At 43.9% G+C, this 15,260-nt stretch overlaps 1 pseudogene; it reads right to left on the bottom strand.

The window, feature by feature from the left end:
* Nucleotides 1-2,252: 2,252 nt before the first annotated feature.
* LOC112304994 (S100P-binding protein-like) lies at nucleotides 2,253-14,461 on the bottom strand (annotated as a pseudogene).
* Nucleotides 14,462-15,260: the final 799 nt, after the last annotated feature.

The raw sequence follows: 15,260 nt of genomic DNA, 5'->3' as shown, positions 1-15,260 counted from the left end.
TTTTTACAGAATCCCCCCTCTGTCAAGGCAGGCGGGTCCTCTTTGTCTAGAGGCACCTGAAACAGAAGCAACGTAATAAAGCAATATTGATTAGCAAACCAAATGACAATTGTCCTCTTGTGTTCCCAACCCATTGCCCACATGCAATTACCTCTGAGGATTTCTGCTTGAGAGAGACTGACAGAGTCAGCTAATGGGTTCCAAGAGGAATGTTTTAAGACCCCTTTGAGAATCATTATACTGATGTTGATGTGCTGTATCTGAAGGGTCACTTTAACTCTAGTAAAACATGCTTAAGACTCTGCAGTTTGCACATCACACGTAATAAATATTGTTGAGTCTGTGACTTCTAAATATCCCATTTTACTTTTATGCTCACACTGCTAAAACAAATGCAGTGTTGTATTTCATTTCATCATTTGGGGAGATTTCTGGAAGAGAATAACACTTTGATACTATGATTAGTTCTATGAGTGAAAATAAAATAAGCTCTTTCCATCCAATAATCCACCTTCCCCTGACTCCACTTGTGAGCTCTTCATAATGTCCTACCTAACACCACCTTTCTTATTCTTGGCTTGAAAACATTCTCCTGTAACAACCGCCAGTACCTTTGATCCCCATTCATTTTAGAATAATACAGTCCTATGTCTGTGCTATGAATCTCCAGCAGTAACTGAATTCATGTTAAGTAAGCATTTTTTATTCATTCCTTCCATGCTGAGCACTGGGCGTCCTCATGAGCCTGTTCATGCAGAAGATGCCCCATAGCTGTATCTGTCCAGGTCCAGCCAGGAAATTAGCATCCCTCTAAATAACCCAAAGAACAATATAAGGTGGGAAAATAGTTTGAAATGTGTTATACTGGCTGAAAGGACAAAGGAATAAGGGTGTGAAAGAGAGGTTAGGAGAACAAAAGAAAAAAATTGTCACCCAAATGTCAGAGAGCTGGCCTGGAAACCCCACGCCCACAACAGGTGCTGAGCAGCTGGAGTCATGGTCAGTGCTGCTGAGGGACCACGCTGCTGGCTCGGTCACCAGGAGCTCATGTACCCACTGCAAAAGCTGAAATGCTCCTCTGCTGCCGAGGCCCACAGATGCCTGCAGTCCCTCAGTCCCCTGCCAAGCCTGTGCCGCTGTCCCCATGTGTTTCTCAGGTCCCTGCACACCTTGCCAGGGATGCCAAGGATAGATGGCTTTGACCGCCAACTAACAAATACTCCTCTGTGCCTGGATTTGTCTGAGTTAGCAAATAAAAGCACAGGATGCCCAATTAAATTTTGGTTTCAGATAAACAACAGATAACTTTTTGGTCTAAGTGTGTGCCAGGACGAATGGAATCCTCCGTGTGACTCAGAAGACTCGAGTCTTCTGCCAGATTCCGTGAAAGAGAAACAGACCAATTTCTTAACTTGAGAGGAGGATAAAATCAAGTTCCAGACCTGACTGTGGGCAACCCCCACATGCAAGCCCTCCAGATCTGCAAGTCTGATCCTCATATTCACATATGCAATCTAAATTTCTGATGCTAAACAGCACCCTCCCATCTCAGTTCTCTTGTGGAGGGGCTCTGGTAAGAAAGCCCACAGTACAGTCACATTCCCAGACATGCCATAAACTCCAGAAGAAACCTACTTCACACGAATTGAAAACTTGAGTGAATTAGTTGGTTGAGCCTTCCACTTGCCCAGTGATTGCTATTCTGAGCTTCAAACCACCTTAGTTCACTGACTCTTTAGCCTGATGTTGGTGCCCCTACAGCCTAACCTCAACCTTTCAACAGAAGGCTGGGGCATTTGATGTAGGGCCGGGCCCAGTGCAGTCAGGACCTGCTAACTGAGCTCATCATGGGCTGGACCATATCGACTATGGCAGACAGAATTCTTGACTACAAGCAACAGAAGTCAATTCTGACAAATATGAAATTTATGAAAAGGCCATCACCAAGCTCAGAGAACTGGCAGGAGGCTGGAGAACCAGGTAGGAAAGTGAGCAACCTCCGTCGAAGGAGTCCCAGCAGGAACATGAATGAGGTCACAGCCCAGAATTCATCAGGTGAGGATTCCAGTCCTGGCTCTGACCCCTCTGTCACTCCAAAGAGTGGTTTTCAGTGGGTGACTCCCCATGTGCTGGACTGCTGATGTGACCACTGTCACCTGGCACAATTTATCAGCTTCTTTTTTACTGGCATCTTTATGGTGCTCTGGAATTCAAAGCTCCAGGCCAGCTAAAATCCAGTCGTACATCTGCATCTACCTGCCTGGCATGGGAGGGGGGCTCCCTTTGGCTTCCATCGGAGGCAGCTTGTCCTCCACCAAGACCCACATGAAATTTGGTTTACCTTATAATAAGAAAAAAATTATTCAATTACTGGGTAGAAAAATATGAAAATTGGTCACTTAAGAGGATACCAAAAGTATGATGTGGATCTTGCTCTAAAGTAGTTAAATTGCTTTAGCGTCCATAATAAAACAAAATGGATTGATTGTGACCTTACCCCAGAGAAAGAGGTAGCAGGACTGAAAGAACTACAAGAAAAGGGAAAGATCAGTGTGAGCAAGGTAGCCAGGGACATCCCACAGCAGAGCTTGGGCATTATTCAGGGTTAGAGAGAGAGGAAGACAGTGCCAGACAGAAGAGAAGGTGGGAAGAAGGCACTTAGTGTAGGATAAAGGAAATAAGCAAATACGTGAAAGTGAGAAGGAGCAGAGCCCATGTGGGAACAGTGGAACTCCTGGCCTGACTCGAGGAGAGAGCTTCCCTTGAAAATCATGGGTACGTAGGTCAGAGGGCTAGGGAGGGAGTCTCAGAGAACCTTACACTCAAAACAGTGATGCTTCAGAAAGATTTGTCATTAATGGGATGAGTGGGTAGGACAAAGAAAACACTGACATTAAAGTCTATCTCATGGGGTGGGGGGGTGGACTTTCTTGCCTGAGTTTATGTGGAGATACTCATTAAAGTAATACTCTAACCTCCCTCAACCCCTCCCCCACCCCTGCCTCCACTTCCACCCCACCCCAGCTGCAGGAGCAAGCACTCAGTTCATTTGGATCCAGAAGCGGAGCATCTGAGGCTCCACCCCTTTCTCTAGCCTTCGCTTGGAGTTCTTCTTGGCTCCTCCATGCCCTAAGTTTCACAAAGGTAGATCCCTACAAAGACACCTGCTATTGTCACTGTTATCTGTGTCTGTGAGGGAAAACCTGGCTCATTCAGGACTTGACCTAGGAGCAAACCCATTTGGTCCTCAGAGCCAAACCTTATTCCTGGCCCCATCTCTCACTTGGCCCAGAACTCAGACAGGCCAAAGGAGGTGACATGTACTGAACCCCCAAAGAGTATGTTGGAGGACAATGTATTAATGTGGGAAGAATAGGAGGATGACTTGGATCAGAGCATTAGGAGGAGAATTTGAAATCGGGCCTCAGAACATCTGGAATCTGGTGGGAGCTCAACTGCAAAGATGGCTGTGCAGCCTTCACTTAATGTCCCTGAACCTCAGGCTTGTCACCTGCAAAATATGGCGAACTCCTGACCTCCACCTCTCAGGATTATTATGAAGGTCAGGTAGTAAAGAATAGTTCACATCACTTGGTGTCTGAGTCTCCCTGACCCCTGTGCAGCCAGAACTTGGCCAACACAGGCCAACACAGGGCCCCACAATGGCCCTCTAAATTATTAAAGCCCTGAAGCTGGCCTTTGGAATGTTGTAAGTAATTTCTGCATTTTGCAGTAAAAGAACAAAATTATCTTCAAGACAGAGCTCCTCTTTTTCCGGACAAGTCAATTTTGTGACATAGTTCTCTGGCTGCTCTCACCTCTGGAAGATGTTTACTCATAGCAGGTGCTTCAGGTCCACATGCTTAGTACTCAGCTAAGTCACTTGGTAATTCTGGAGCACAACCAGGCTTGAACCTGTGAAATCCAAAAAGGTTTGCCTTAAGTTTATCTTGACTTTCCAATCTTTGAAAGTTATCATTTGCCCTTAGGGAATGGATGTGTGGCATTTTGTCCTGGAATTTGAGGCCCTAAAGGCAATGGGAAGAATCTGGACTTGGTCTTTTCTGGAGGAAAGATTGTGAAAAGGCCTGAATGAAAATTGGTGTAAAGCACACTGAACTGGACTGCTGTTATGGTGCACAAGTAATTATTTAGAAGAAAATATCCCCCAGTTTAAGAAATATTTATTGTGATTGCCTTATCTGGGCCATGAGGGGGAAGTGAGAGTCAAGGGATCCTCCTGAGGGATTGGGGCTCCAGAGGTCAGTTGTCCTGGAGAGCAGTTAATCTAGGGCCTTTATAGGGCTCGGCCAAGGGAGGTGACTCAGCTTCGACTTAGATATACGTTTGCTATGATCAGGCCTGCTGGGATCAAGCAGGGTGGGCTTGGGCCTGTTCCTTCCAAGATCAGTCCCCTGTGTTTACTGTTGTGGGTTATTCTCAGCGCTTCCATTAGCCTGGAACCTTTCACTACCACACATGAATGCATAGTTTGGCAACATGTGCTGAAGGGAAAGAGGAAGTACATTCTTCTTTTCAAAAGCCAGCATGCAGGGCGTTCTGGTGACCACAAAGAGACCAGCTCCCAGCAAAGCGGGGCCTGGGAGGCAGCGGCATGGAAGTGAGTAGCAGGGAAACCTAGTCACTGCTGGTTCTAGAGGCGCCCACATCAGTGCCTCAGAAACAGTTCAGAGAGAAAGGGGTTGACACTTTCAGGGGATAAAGTTTCTAGAAAGTAAGTCAGCATTTGAACAGTTTATATATGCCCCAGCTGGTGTGGCTCAGCAAACTGAGTGCCAGCCTGTGAACCAAAGGGTTGTCAGTTCAATTCTCATTCAGGGCACATGCCTGGGTTGCAGGCCAGGTCCCCAGTAGGGGGCTTGTGAGAGGCAACCACACATTGATGCTTCTCTCCCTCTCTTTCTCCACCCCCGTCTAAAAACGAATAAATAAAACCTTTTTTTTTTTTAAGTTTATATAATTTTGTAGGCTCAAGATGGTGAGACTGGGAAGGTATGTGAGACACTGCACTATGCATTTAATGTAGTTATTTATATTATTTAATAATTTGATCCTTACAACAATGCTAAGAAATCATATTAGTATTCTCATTTCAAAGCCGAGTCAACTGAAGCTTAAAGACATGAAATAACTTGCACGAGTTCCCACGCCTGCTAAGGAGACGGCTGGGTCTTAGACTCAGCCATGTCTTACACCTAAGCCAGTGCTCCTGAGCCCACACTCAGCTGCATGCTCAGGTGGGTCTCTCCTTGAAGGCTCCAAGGGAACAAAAATCAGGTGAACATGCCAAACAGACCTCTGGCCAAGGACTCTAGCCCATTTAAGTCAGAGGGGGAAACTGGAACAGGTCATCTTAGCTCAAGAGAAACACCTCAGACACTGAGCCCATGAAGCCGGGGTTGGGAATGGGGGTGTTAAGCTCACAACCAAAAACAAGAGCAAGTGTGGGGCAGTGCTGGGCCATCTAGCCCAGCAATTGCCTTGAGCCATTTTGTTTGCGGCCCTCTCCCCAGATGGGATGGAGCTGAGACTTTCCCGGTTTGCATGACGGTTAATTTTATGAGTCAATTTAACTGGACTGGGGGTGCCCAGATATTTAGCTAACTACCATTTCCTGGAAGAAATTAGCATTTGTTTTTTTTGTTTTTTTGTTTTTTTAATTTTTATTGTTATTCAATTACAGTTCTATGCCTTTTCTCCCCATCCCTCCACCCCACCCCAGCTGAAGCCACCTCCCTCCCCCACCTCCACCCACCCCCTTGATTTTGTCCATGTGTCCTTTATAGTAGGAAGAGGGGATTACAGGAACTACTATAAAGAAATTAGCATTTGAATTAGTAAGGATTAGTAGACTAGTCCTTATTTTAGCTTGCAGAACAGGAATGACTAGTTCTGTTCTCTCAGGGACTTTCAGGTTCCCAGAATCCTTATCAAGAACATCTTTGTTTGATGGACTGGAAACTACTAGAAACCTCATTTTATGACTTGATTCATGTGATCCGTTTCCCCAGGATGACCCTGCCTGAGGGATGTCTGAATGACCTAAGACCTGAGAGCAGACAGGTGCAGATTTCTTACTACCAGGCATACTTCTATCAGGGATGGTTTGTTGAAAGTAACTATTTGAAGGACAAGGGAGCAAGGGCCCATCCCAGTCAGAATCACTGGGAATGATCCCTTCATAATCAGAGCAAAGTTTGCACTTATTTGGACTAAGACCATCTTCTCTCATCTCCTCTCCAAGAGAGGAGAGTTTTTCAACATCTTTGGATGTATTGGTCTTGTCTTTATCAAGCACAGCATCACAAACTGTTGGACTAAATGTGGGACAACTGTTAATTTGACAAGATTCTTTTCTAGTGCAAAGGGTACATTTAATGGTTTCATAGGAGTTGGTTCTTGACCAACAGATGTACTTAGTTGAGGTAATTTGGAGAGGCCAGGAGTCTTAGCTATTGGTCCACAGCCATCCGATAAACTTTCCTCGTCCTCTTCTGCCTGCAATAACTCCTCCTCCTCTTCCTCCATGAAACTAGTAAGGCCATCACTTCATCCCTGGGGTCCAGCAAAGAGTCATCCAATGCTACTCATCCAAGGAACCCTTACAGGGTTCCTTAGCAAGCACATTGTATTGTATGGAGCTGCTGGTGTCGTACCTGCCTTTGTCGTGAGACCAGATGGAAAAAGGGTTCAGCTCCTCCTTGCTGTTCCTTTCAGGAAACTTGTCAAAATGATTGGTTCGCACCTTCCCCATCCATCTTCCCCCTTACTGGATTATTTTGAAGCAAATTTCAGGCATCACATCATTTCATCTCTGGAAGCGGGCTGAAGCCTCTCTGGGCCCCCTGCACTGTTTCATCATCCTCTTGCCAACCTCCCACACCTGGAGGCGTTGCGGGCAGATGACCTTGCCAGTGAGGGCCTTGTCCAATCCACCGAGGGCCTGACTAGGCCAAGATGTGGAGGAAGGGCAAACTGGCTCCCTCTGCCACTGTGTGAAGTGGCACATCGGTCTCCTGGGCTCAGACAGGTTCTTAGGCTTCCAGACTCAGGCTGAAGCTCGTCACTGGCTCTCCTGAGTCTCCAGCTTGAAGGTGGCCAATCATGGCATTTCTCTGCCTCCAAAATCCAAGAGACAGTTCTTCATAATAGAGCTCTTTCTCTCTCTCTCCATAGAAATGCAATGCACTCCTGTAGTGCTTAAGTTGTTGTAAGGGGCATATTTTCATAATAAATAAAGATATTTAACCTTTTAAAACGATGATATGTTACAAAAGCCTTTGAATACTGGCCATTCCCTATAAGCCCTCCTTCCCAGAAATCTTCTTCACTCTCCAGTACTTCTTAACCCAGGCATTATGGAAATGTGCGGAAGCAGGATTTGCCTAGTTGGTTGCTTGGTTGGTTGGTTGTATGATTGTTTGGTTTGTTCAGTTTGAGCTGTCAAAACGACTGGGTGGGGGCTTCTACTGGCATCCCATGAGTGGGTGTGCTAATATCTTGCAATTCAATGGGAGAGTTCTGCACAAAAGTGTCTGTCCTAAGAAACTCCAGATCTGTTTTAGAACATGAGATACATTTTCTTCTGCTCTGGCTTTTTTTCCAGCCCTTTACCATTATCAGCCATGGATGTACAGGGCTGCATCATCACTTGCTTCTTGATACACAAGTGTACACATTTCAGAGAACAGGAAAGCATCAGTGATCCAGGTTGCTGATCTGAATGTGCATCTGCCCAAACCACCACTCACAACATGGATAGCTAAGCAGCTGGGGAGATTTCTGGCCCCATGGCATGTGGTTGGCTCTGGTTAAAGCAATCCAATGGATGCACCAATTTTAATTATTGATTCATTGCCCAGCACTTGCCCATTATGATTGAAAAGTAATGAATTAAAAATCATCCAGCCTGCATTTATGCTCAATGAGAGACTCACATGCAGAAAAAAAGAAATTTTATTTTCTAATGGAGCAGCAATAATATACTAACAGCCCTTTGACCTCCAATGTAGAGTCTTGGGATAGGAAGTCGGTACCTTTACAGAGAGAGTAAGGCTCCACCCTGCAACCTCATGGTAAAAACCAGTCAGTATCCCACATTTTCAATGCAACAGCGCACACAGCTTACTCTTATTATTGGAACACTAGTGTTCCTGTTGCTGGAAGAACACCTTCCAGAGTCTCAGGTCTGCAGTCTGTCTATTTTTAGGTGAACCTAAAACTTTAATATCACTGACTCCCCTGATGCTTTCACAAAACTGAAAGAGGCAGTGAAATTAAATTATGAAGCTTAATTTTCTTGTCCCTAGCCTCCTCACATTACCTAGTGCAGCTTCTTCTTCCATTAGGGAATATTTGATGCTGAATCTGGCCCTAAATGCATTTGCATATGACTCTGTGGACACTAATGGCCTCCAGGGGCTTCTTCAAAATTACACCCCACTTGTATCTGAATTCCAGTGCTCTTCCTGGCTATCTGAGGATAGGGTTTGACACCCAAAGGGGAAAGTCCACTGATGGAATGGAGGGGAGAGGATGTGGTCTGAGGGAGGCCAGCAGTCCTTCCTTCACAGCCAGCTTGTACAGGAGGACAATGGGCGCTGTCATCTTCATCACCAAGGTGACTCCTCCATAAGGTGTGGACACAGAGGAATGCAGTAAAGATGCACAATTTTATCCCAAAAGCTACCTGAGATTTCCTAGTGGTGACTTGGCTCCATGGTAGATGGTGCCTGAGTTGGAATCTCGCTGCTGTAATTGTCCAAGCTCAGTAACGATCTTACAAAGATGTGCCACAGAAAGAGACAGGCTTCGTCATTTGCTTGAAATTCTCTTTCTGCCAAGGGACATCTGGCAGCAGTTTTAATTTACTCATTTGGACTGAGTAGATGGTGTCCTATTTCTGCCCCTCCTTGCAAACCCACATGTCTGGCCATTAGAGGAAGCGAGCTCTCACATGCCATCCGATGCTGCTCTTTGCCAAGAAAGTCCTGTTCCCTATTTTTAAGCTTTTAGAACAATCCCATTTTAGGATATTTTTTTTTTTTGGAATAGGTTTTTGGTAATTGACATCACTGTTTTCCTTTAAGAAGGATTGACCTTCTTTCCACATTGGGTCACCTTTCTGAATCTCCTGTTGGAATGTTGTTGGGTCTCCAATGTTCCTGCTCATTCAGTTAAGAGGGAAACAGACCTAGCACATAATGAAGAGACAGGCTACAGAGACTGTGTCGGTGGTTCTCAACCTTGTCAGCACTCTAGAATCACCTGGAAAGCTTCTAAAATTCCCAATGCCCCAAAGATGATATACATATGACTATATGACTCCATTTATATGACATTTTTAAAAGGGCAGGGGGTGGGGGTTGACTAGAGGGGCAGAGAACAGATCAGTGGTTACCAGAGTCTAGGGCTGAGGATGAAAATGGAGGGATGTTGCCCTGGCCCGTGTGGCTCAGTTGGTCCCATACACCAAAAGGTTGTGGGTTCAATTCTTGGTCAGGACACATGCCTAGGTTGTGGGTTCTGTCCTCAGTCAGAGTGAGTATGAGTGGCAATTAATCAATGTTTCTCCCTCACATCAAAGTTTCTCTCCCTCTCTCCCTTCTTTCCCCTCTATCTAAAATGAATAAGAATGTTCTCGATTGAGGATAAAAGAAAGAAAGAAAATGAGGGAAACTCAAAGGGCAAACCACAGAAGTTTGGGGACTGTTAGAATTGTTCTGTATCCTGATTGTGGTGAGTGTTACATGAGTCTGTATTAAAACTCATAGAGTTGTCCCTGACTGGTGTGGTTCAGTTAGTTGGAGTGTCATACCATACACCAAATGGCCACAGGTTCAATTCCTTGTCAGGGCACATGCCTAGGTTGCAGGTTCGGTCCCCAGTTGAAGCACCTACAGGAGGCAGCTGAGTGTTGTTTCTCTCCCTCTTTCTCTCTCCCTTACCCTTTCTCAGGTGAAAGTCAATAAGCATGTCCTTGGGTGAAGATTTAAAAAAAACTCATAGATCTTTACATCCAAAAAAGTGAATACTACTGTATATATTTTATTTTAAATCCCAATGCCCAGGCTATTTCCAGACTAATTAATTCAGAATTTCTGGGTGGGATTCAGACATCCGTGTTTTTAAAGCCTCCCCCCAGGGCTTTCCAGCATGCACTCAAGGTTAGGAAGCACAGATCTCTGTGATTCATGTGTCTTACATGGGAAGTCGTTGCTTTGTTAGCAGTCCACACCCACCTGTCACAGGCTTGGGCGGAGGTAGGTTTTTGTGATTCAGTTCCCAAAGAGCTGTTTTTCTTTATAAACAGTGCGGTTTCTGTCTCCAAGATCCCTGCCCAGCGCCCAGAAGCAGTCCTAGTAGACTTAGACAAGACTGGGGTCCTGCGTTTCTTGTTCCTGGCTCCCCCAGTTACAGACAATAAAAGACATTGAAATTGGCATATATGATTGGAGACCAGCAAGAGGTTTGTAAAGGTTGATTTTATGTGATGGCAACTTGACTGGGACACAGGTGACCAAATTATTCTAGATGTTTCTGTGAATGGGTCTTTTGGATGAAATTAACATTTTTTGATATTATCTTTTTTATATTGTTGGTCAAGTACAGTTGTCTCCATTTTACCCCCACGACTACCCCTGCCCCACCCATCCCCACCTCCCACCCTCAATCCATCCCCCTTTGGCTTTGTCCATGTGTCCTTTATACATGTTCCTTGACAACCCTTCCTGTTTCCCGGCCCCATGATTCCTCCCCCCTCCCCTCTGGTTACTGTCAGATTGTTCTCTATTTCAATGTCTCTGGTTATATTTTTCTTGCTTGTTTGTTTTGTTGATTAGTTTCCACTTATAGGTGAGATCATATGGTACTTGTCTTTCATTGCCTGGCCTATTTCACTTAGCATAATGCTCTCCAGATCCATCAACACTGTCGCAAAGGGTAGGAGCTCCTTCTTTCTTTCTGCTGCATAGGATTCCATTGTGTAAATGTACCATAGTTTTTTCGATCCACTCATTTACTGATGGGCACTTAGGTTGCTTCCAACACTTGGCTATTGTAAATTGTGCTGCTATGAACATTAGGGTGCATAGGTTCTTTTGGATTGGTGTTTCAGCATTCTTAGGATGTAGTCCCAGCAGTGGAATTGCCAGGTCACAAGGCAGATCCATTTTTAGTTTCCTGAGGAAATTCCTTGCTGTTTTCCACAGTGGCTACACCAGTCTGCATTCCCACTAACAGTGCACTAGGGTTCCCTTTTCTCCACAATCTCACCAGCACTTGTTTGTCGATTTGGTTATGATGGCCATTCTGACCAGTGTGAAGTGATATCTCATTGTGGTTTTAATTTGCATCTCTCTGATGGCTAGTGATGTTGAGCATCCTTTCATATGTCTTTGGGCCCTCTGTATGTCCTCCTTGGGGAAATGTCTGTTCAAGTCTTTTGCCCATTTCTTAATCGGATTGTTTGTCTTCCTGGAGTGGAGCCATGTGAGTTCTTTATATATTTTGGTGAGCAGACCCTTGCTGAGGTATCATTCGCAAATATACTTTCCCATATGATTGATTCCCTTTTCGTTTTGCTGATGCTTTCTTTAGCCATGCAGAAGCTTTTTATTTTGATAAGATCCCATTTGTTTATTCTTTCCTTTATGTCCCTTGGTCCAGGTGATATATTGGTGAAAATATTGTTGTGTGGAATATCTGAATTTTTCCTGCCTATGTTCTCCTCTAGGACTTTTATGGTGTCACGACTTATATTTAAGTCTTTTATCCACCTTGAATTTATTTTTGTGTATGGTGTAAGTTGGTGGTTGAGTTTCATTTTTTTGCATGTATCTGTCCAGATCTCCCAACACCATTTGTTGAAGAGGCCATTCTTACTCCATTGTCGAATATTAATTGACCATAGAGACTTGAGTTTATTTCTGGGCTTTCTCTTCTGTTCTATTGATCTATGTATCTGTTCTTATGCCAGTACCAAACTGTTTTGATTACTGTGGACTTGTAATATAGTTTTATATTAGGTATTGTGATCCTTCCTACCTTGTTCTTCTTTCTCAAAATTGCTGCAGCTATTGGGGGTAATTTATGGTTCCATATAAGTTTCAAGTGTTTGTCCTATATCTGTGAAATATGTCAGAAATTAACATTTAAATCAATAGACTGAGTAAAGCAGGTTTCCTTCCTTAATGCAGTTGGGCCTCATCCAATCAGCTGAAGGTCTGAATAGAACACAAAGGCAGGACCCCTAACACAAGTAAGAGAGACTTCATCCTTCCTGCTGTCTTCAAACTGGGACACTTTTTTTTCCGTCTTCAGACTGCAACTGAAACATCAGCTTTTCCTGGATCTGGAGCCTGCCAGCCTGTTATCCTGTTGGACTGTATCTATACTATCAGCTCTTCTGGTTCTCAAGTGTTTGGACTTGGGCTAGAATTACCCATCAGCTCTCCTGGGTCTCTATCCTGCTGACTCACCCTGCAGATCTCGGAACCCAACAGCCTCCACAATTGCATGAGCCAATTGCATAGATAGGTAGATGATAGATAGATAGATAGATAGATAGATAGATAGATAGATAGACAGATGCATATTAATGCCTGTATATATATGTATATGTGTGTGTATACACTAGTCCCTCCTTATCTGTGGGGGTATGTTCCAAGACTGCCAGTGGATGCCTGAAACCACAGATAGTATCGAATTCCATATATACTGTTTTTTCCTTTATATACATATCTATGATAAAGTTTAATTTGTAAATTAGGCACAGAAAGGATTAACAACAACAAGTAATAATAAAATAGAACAATTGTAACAATATACTGTAATAATAGTTATATAACTATGGTTTCCCTCTCAAAATATCTAAATGTAGTGTGCTCACCTTTCCACCTACAGGGAGCACTCAGGGCTTCTCTGTGGCTTGTCAAAGCCACCATCACCGCTGCTCTGGTGCTCTGGGACCATCACAAAGTAAGATCGGCATCACTTGAGCACAGACACTGCAATGCCACAACAGTGGCTCTGATTAGCCGAGACACCAGTGAGTGACTACAGGGCGAGGGCGTACACATCATGGATAAATTAGGCAGAGGCATGATTCACATCAGGGAGGACCAGAGCAGGACTGTGTGAGATTTCATCACACACTCAGAATGGTGCTCAAGTTAAAAGTTAAGAAGTGTTTATTTCTGGAATTCTCCATTCAGTATCTTTGGAATAAATGCTTCGTGTTCTGAAACTACAAAAAGCATACCCATGAATAAGATGGGGGTCTACTGTAAGTGTGTATATGTATCTGTATACACAAGTATGCATCACATTTTACTTGTTCTGCTTCTGTGGAGAATTTGGATGAATACAGGTCCCATCAAGTTCACCCGCTGCTGACCAGGTAGGCCTAAGCAGCACCAGATTAAAGGTAACAAGAAGGTACTGATGTGGACCTTTCTAGAAATATTACAGAAGACTTACACACCCTATTGTGCACTTCTGTTCCTAGATACCACCTCAGACCCTTGGAATATGGACCTCACTTCCTCATACAGCCTCACAGATCACCACTCCAAAGTTAAGAGCAGAAGGGAGAGTTAGAGAGACCTTTCCCTGCTTTTACCTGGAGCAGCGATTTTCAACCCCTTGTGCCACAAGATTTTTTAAAACACACAACACCTGACCATTTAGTCAGGGGCACTGACCTCTTTTCCCTTAGATTGTCAAATTTAAAAAATGACAACAGCCCTCTGGTGTGAATGTGCATCTTGAACCATAAATATATAGGTCATATGACAGCATTGCATCTTACTGGTCACAATCACACAATAAGGGTGCACCTGATTGGTTAATTCTTGGTACCAGAAATCCTCATATGCAAGTATAGGCACCTGATTTTTTTTAAGTCATTTAATTAAGTCAAAAGAGTAGGTAATTACTATTATTATTTTTTGTAAATCAATCAAAATTATACCTATTTTTGTCAGATCGGCAAAAAATATATTTTTGCACATGCTGCAGAATTTTAGTAGTTTATGTGTGACAGGAGATGAGAAAGAAAGGTTGCAAATCACTGGCCTAGAGCATGGTGAATGTGCCCCCTGTGGACAAACTCAGGAAAGTTTTGATTATTGCTTTCACTTCTGGTGGTCTGTTTCCTCCCTGGAAGTATCCAACACTCTGGTGTTGGCTCTTTGTTGTCTTCAGTAGCCATTATCCAGTTCCATGCCCTCTTGGTTAAAAGCCCTCCCACTTTTCCTCTGCGCTCCGGAAAGGAACAGAGCATTTGTTCCCGACCTCAGTGGTCCTGCTGCTTTCTGTCCACCCTGCAGTTTTCTGCCTTCAATGCAGATAGTAATTCAGCTGTTGCATTTTTAATTGCTTTGCAATGGTTCCTGAATTTACCCAACTCCCTTCTGGTCTCATCCTCTTCTATATCCATGGTAGCGTGTTCTCCAGGTATAAATTTCTATGCCTTTGTCAGGGAAGCCATGGCTTTCTGCATCCTATTATGCAAATGATTCCCTAAAATGCTCCTCTGCTTCCACAGGAGGTTGTTTCAGACTTCACTTTCCATTCAAATGTTCAGAAAAATGTTCCCTCTCCTCTCTTCTGCCAGAGGATTTCATAAGCCCCATGACAAAATGTTTCCTGTTGACTTATTCATTAAAGAGAAGTTATCCATCTGGACTCAATGTTTACTAAAATCCAAGGTGTGTGAACTGTCCTTGGCCCTGAACTCTGACTGAATTTAATTCTCAAATATGGAGCTGGAAAGGAGTTGATATATACGCAGCTTCTGGATCAATTTTCATGTCTAGGAAGCTTTTATCTGATGTGATTCTGTTAAGCAAAAATGTAATTAAATTTTATTCTCTGTACCTGACTCTCTGGTACTGTGAATAGATGAAGTACATATAAAACTACAATCGCCAAAATGAACTACTGCTGAGTTCATTTATCCTCTGACTCCCCCACAGAATGCTTAACTGTGGGGAGAAAGTAAGGGGGAATTGAGCTTCCCATGATGCAATTGCACCATTGCCATCTCCTTCCCCCTTCTTTATGCAGTCAGTGAGTGGACATGGAACAGCAGGTGGGCTGAGTGTGCCCAGCACTGAGTAGCCACTCATTGTAACATTTTCCCTCTTTCTATCAATGAATAGTTAGTGAATACTCTGATTTAGGCACTCTTGTAGACGGTGAGGGTGCAACAGCAGTGCAAAGCTCTGCCTTCATGG

Source organism: Desmodus rotundus, chromosome 9 (genome assembly GCF_022682495.2).
Source record: "Desmodus rotundus isolate HL8 chromosome 9, HLdesRot8A.1, whole genome shotgun sequence".
NCBI lineage: Eukaryota > Metazoa > Chordata > Mammalia > Chiroptera > Phyllostomidae > Desmodus > Desmodus rotundus.
This window is presented reverse-complemented; position numbering and strand designations above follow the sequence as displayed.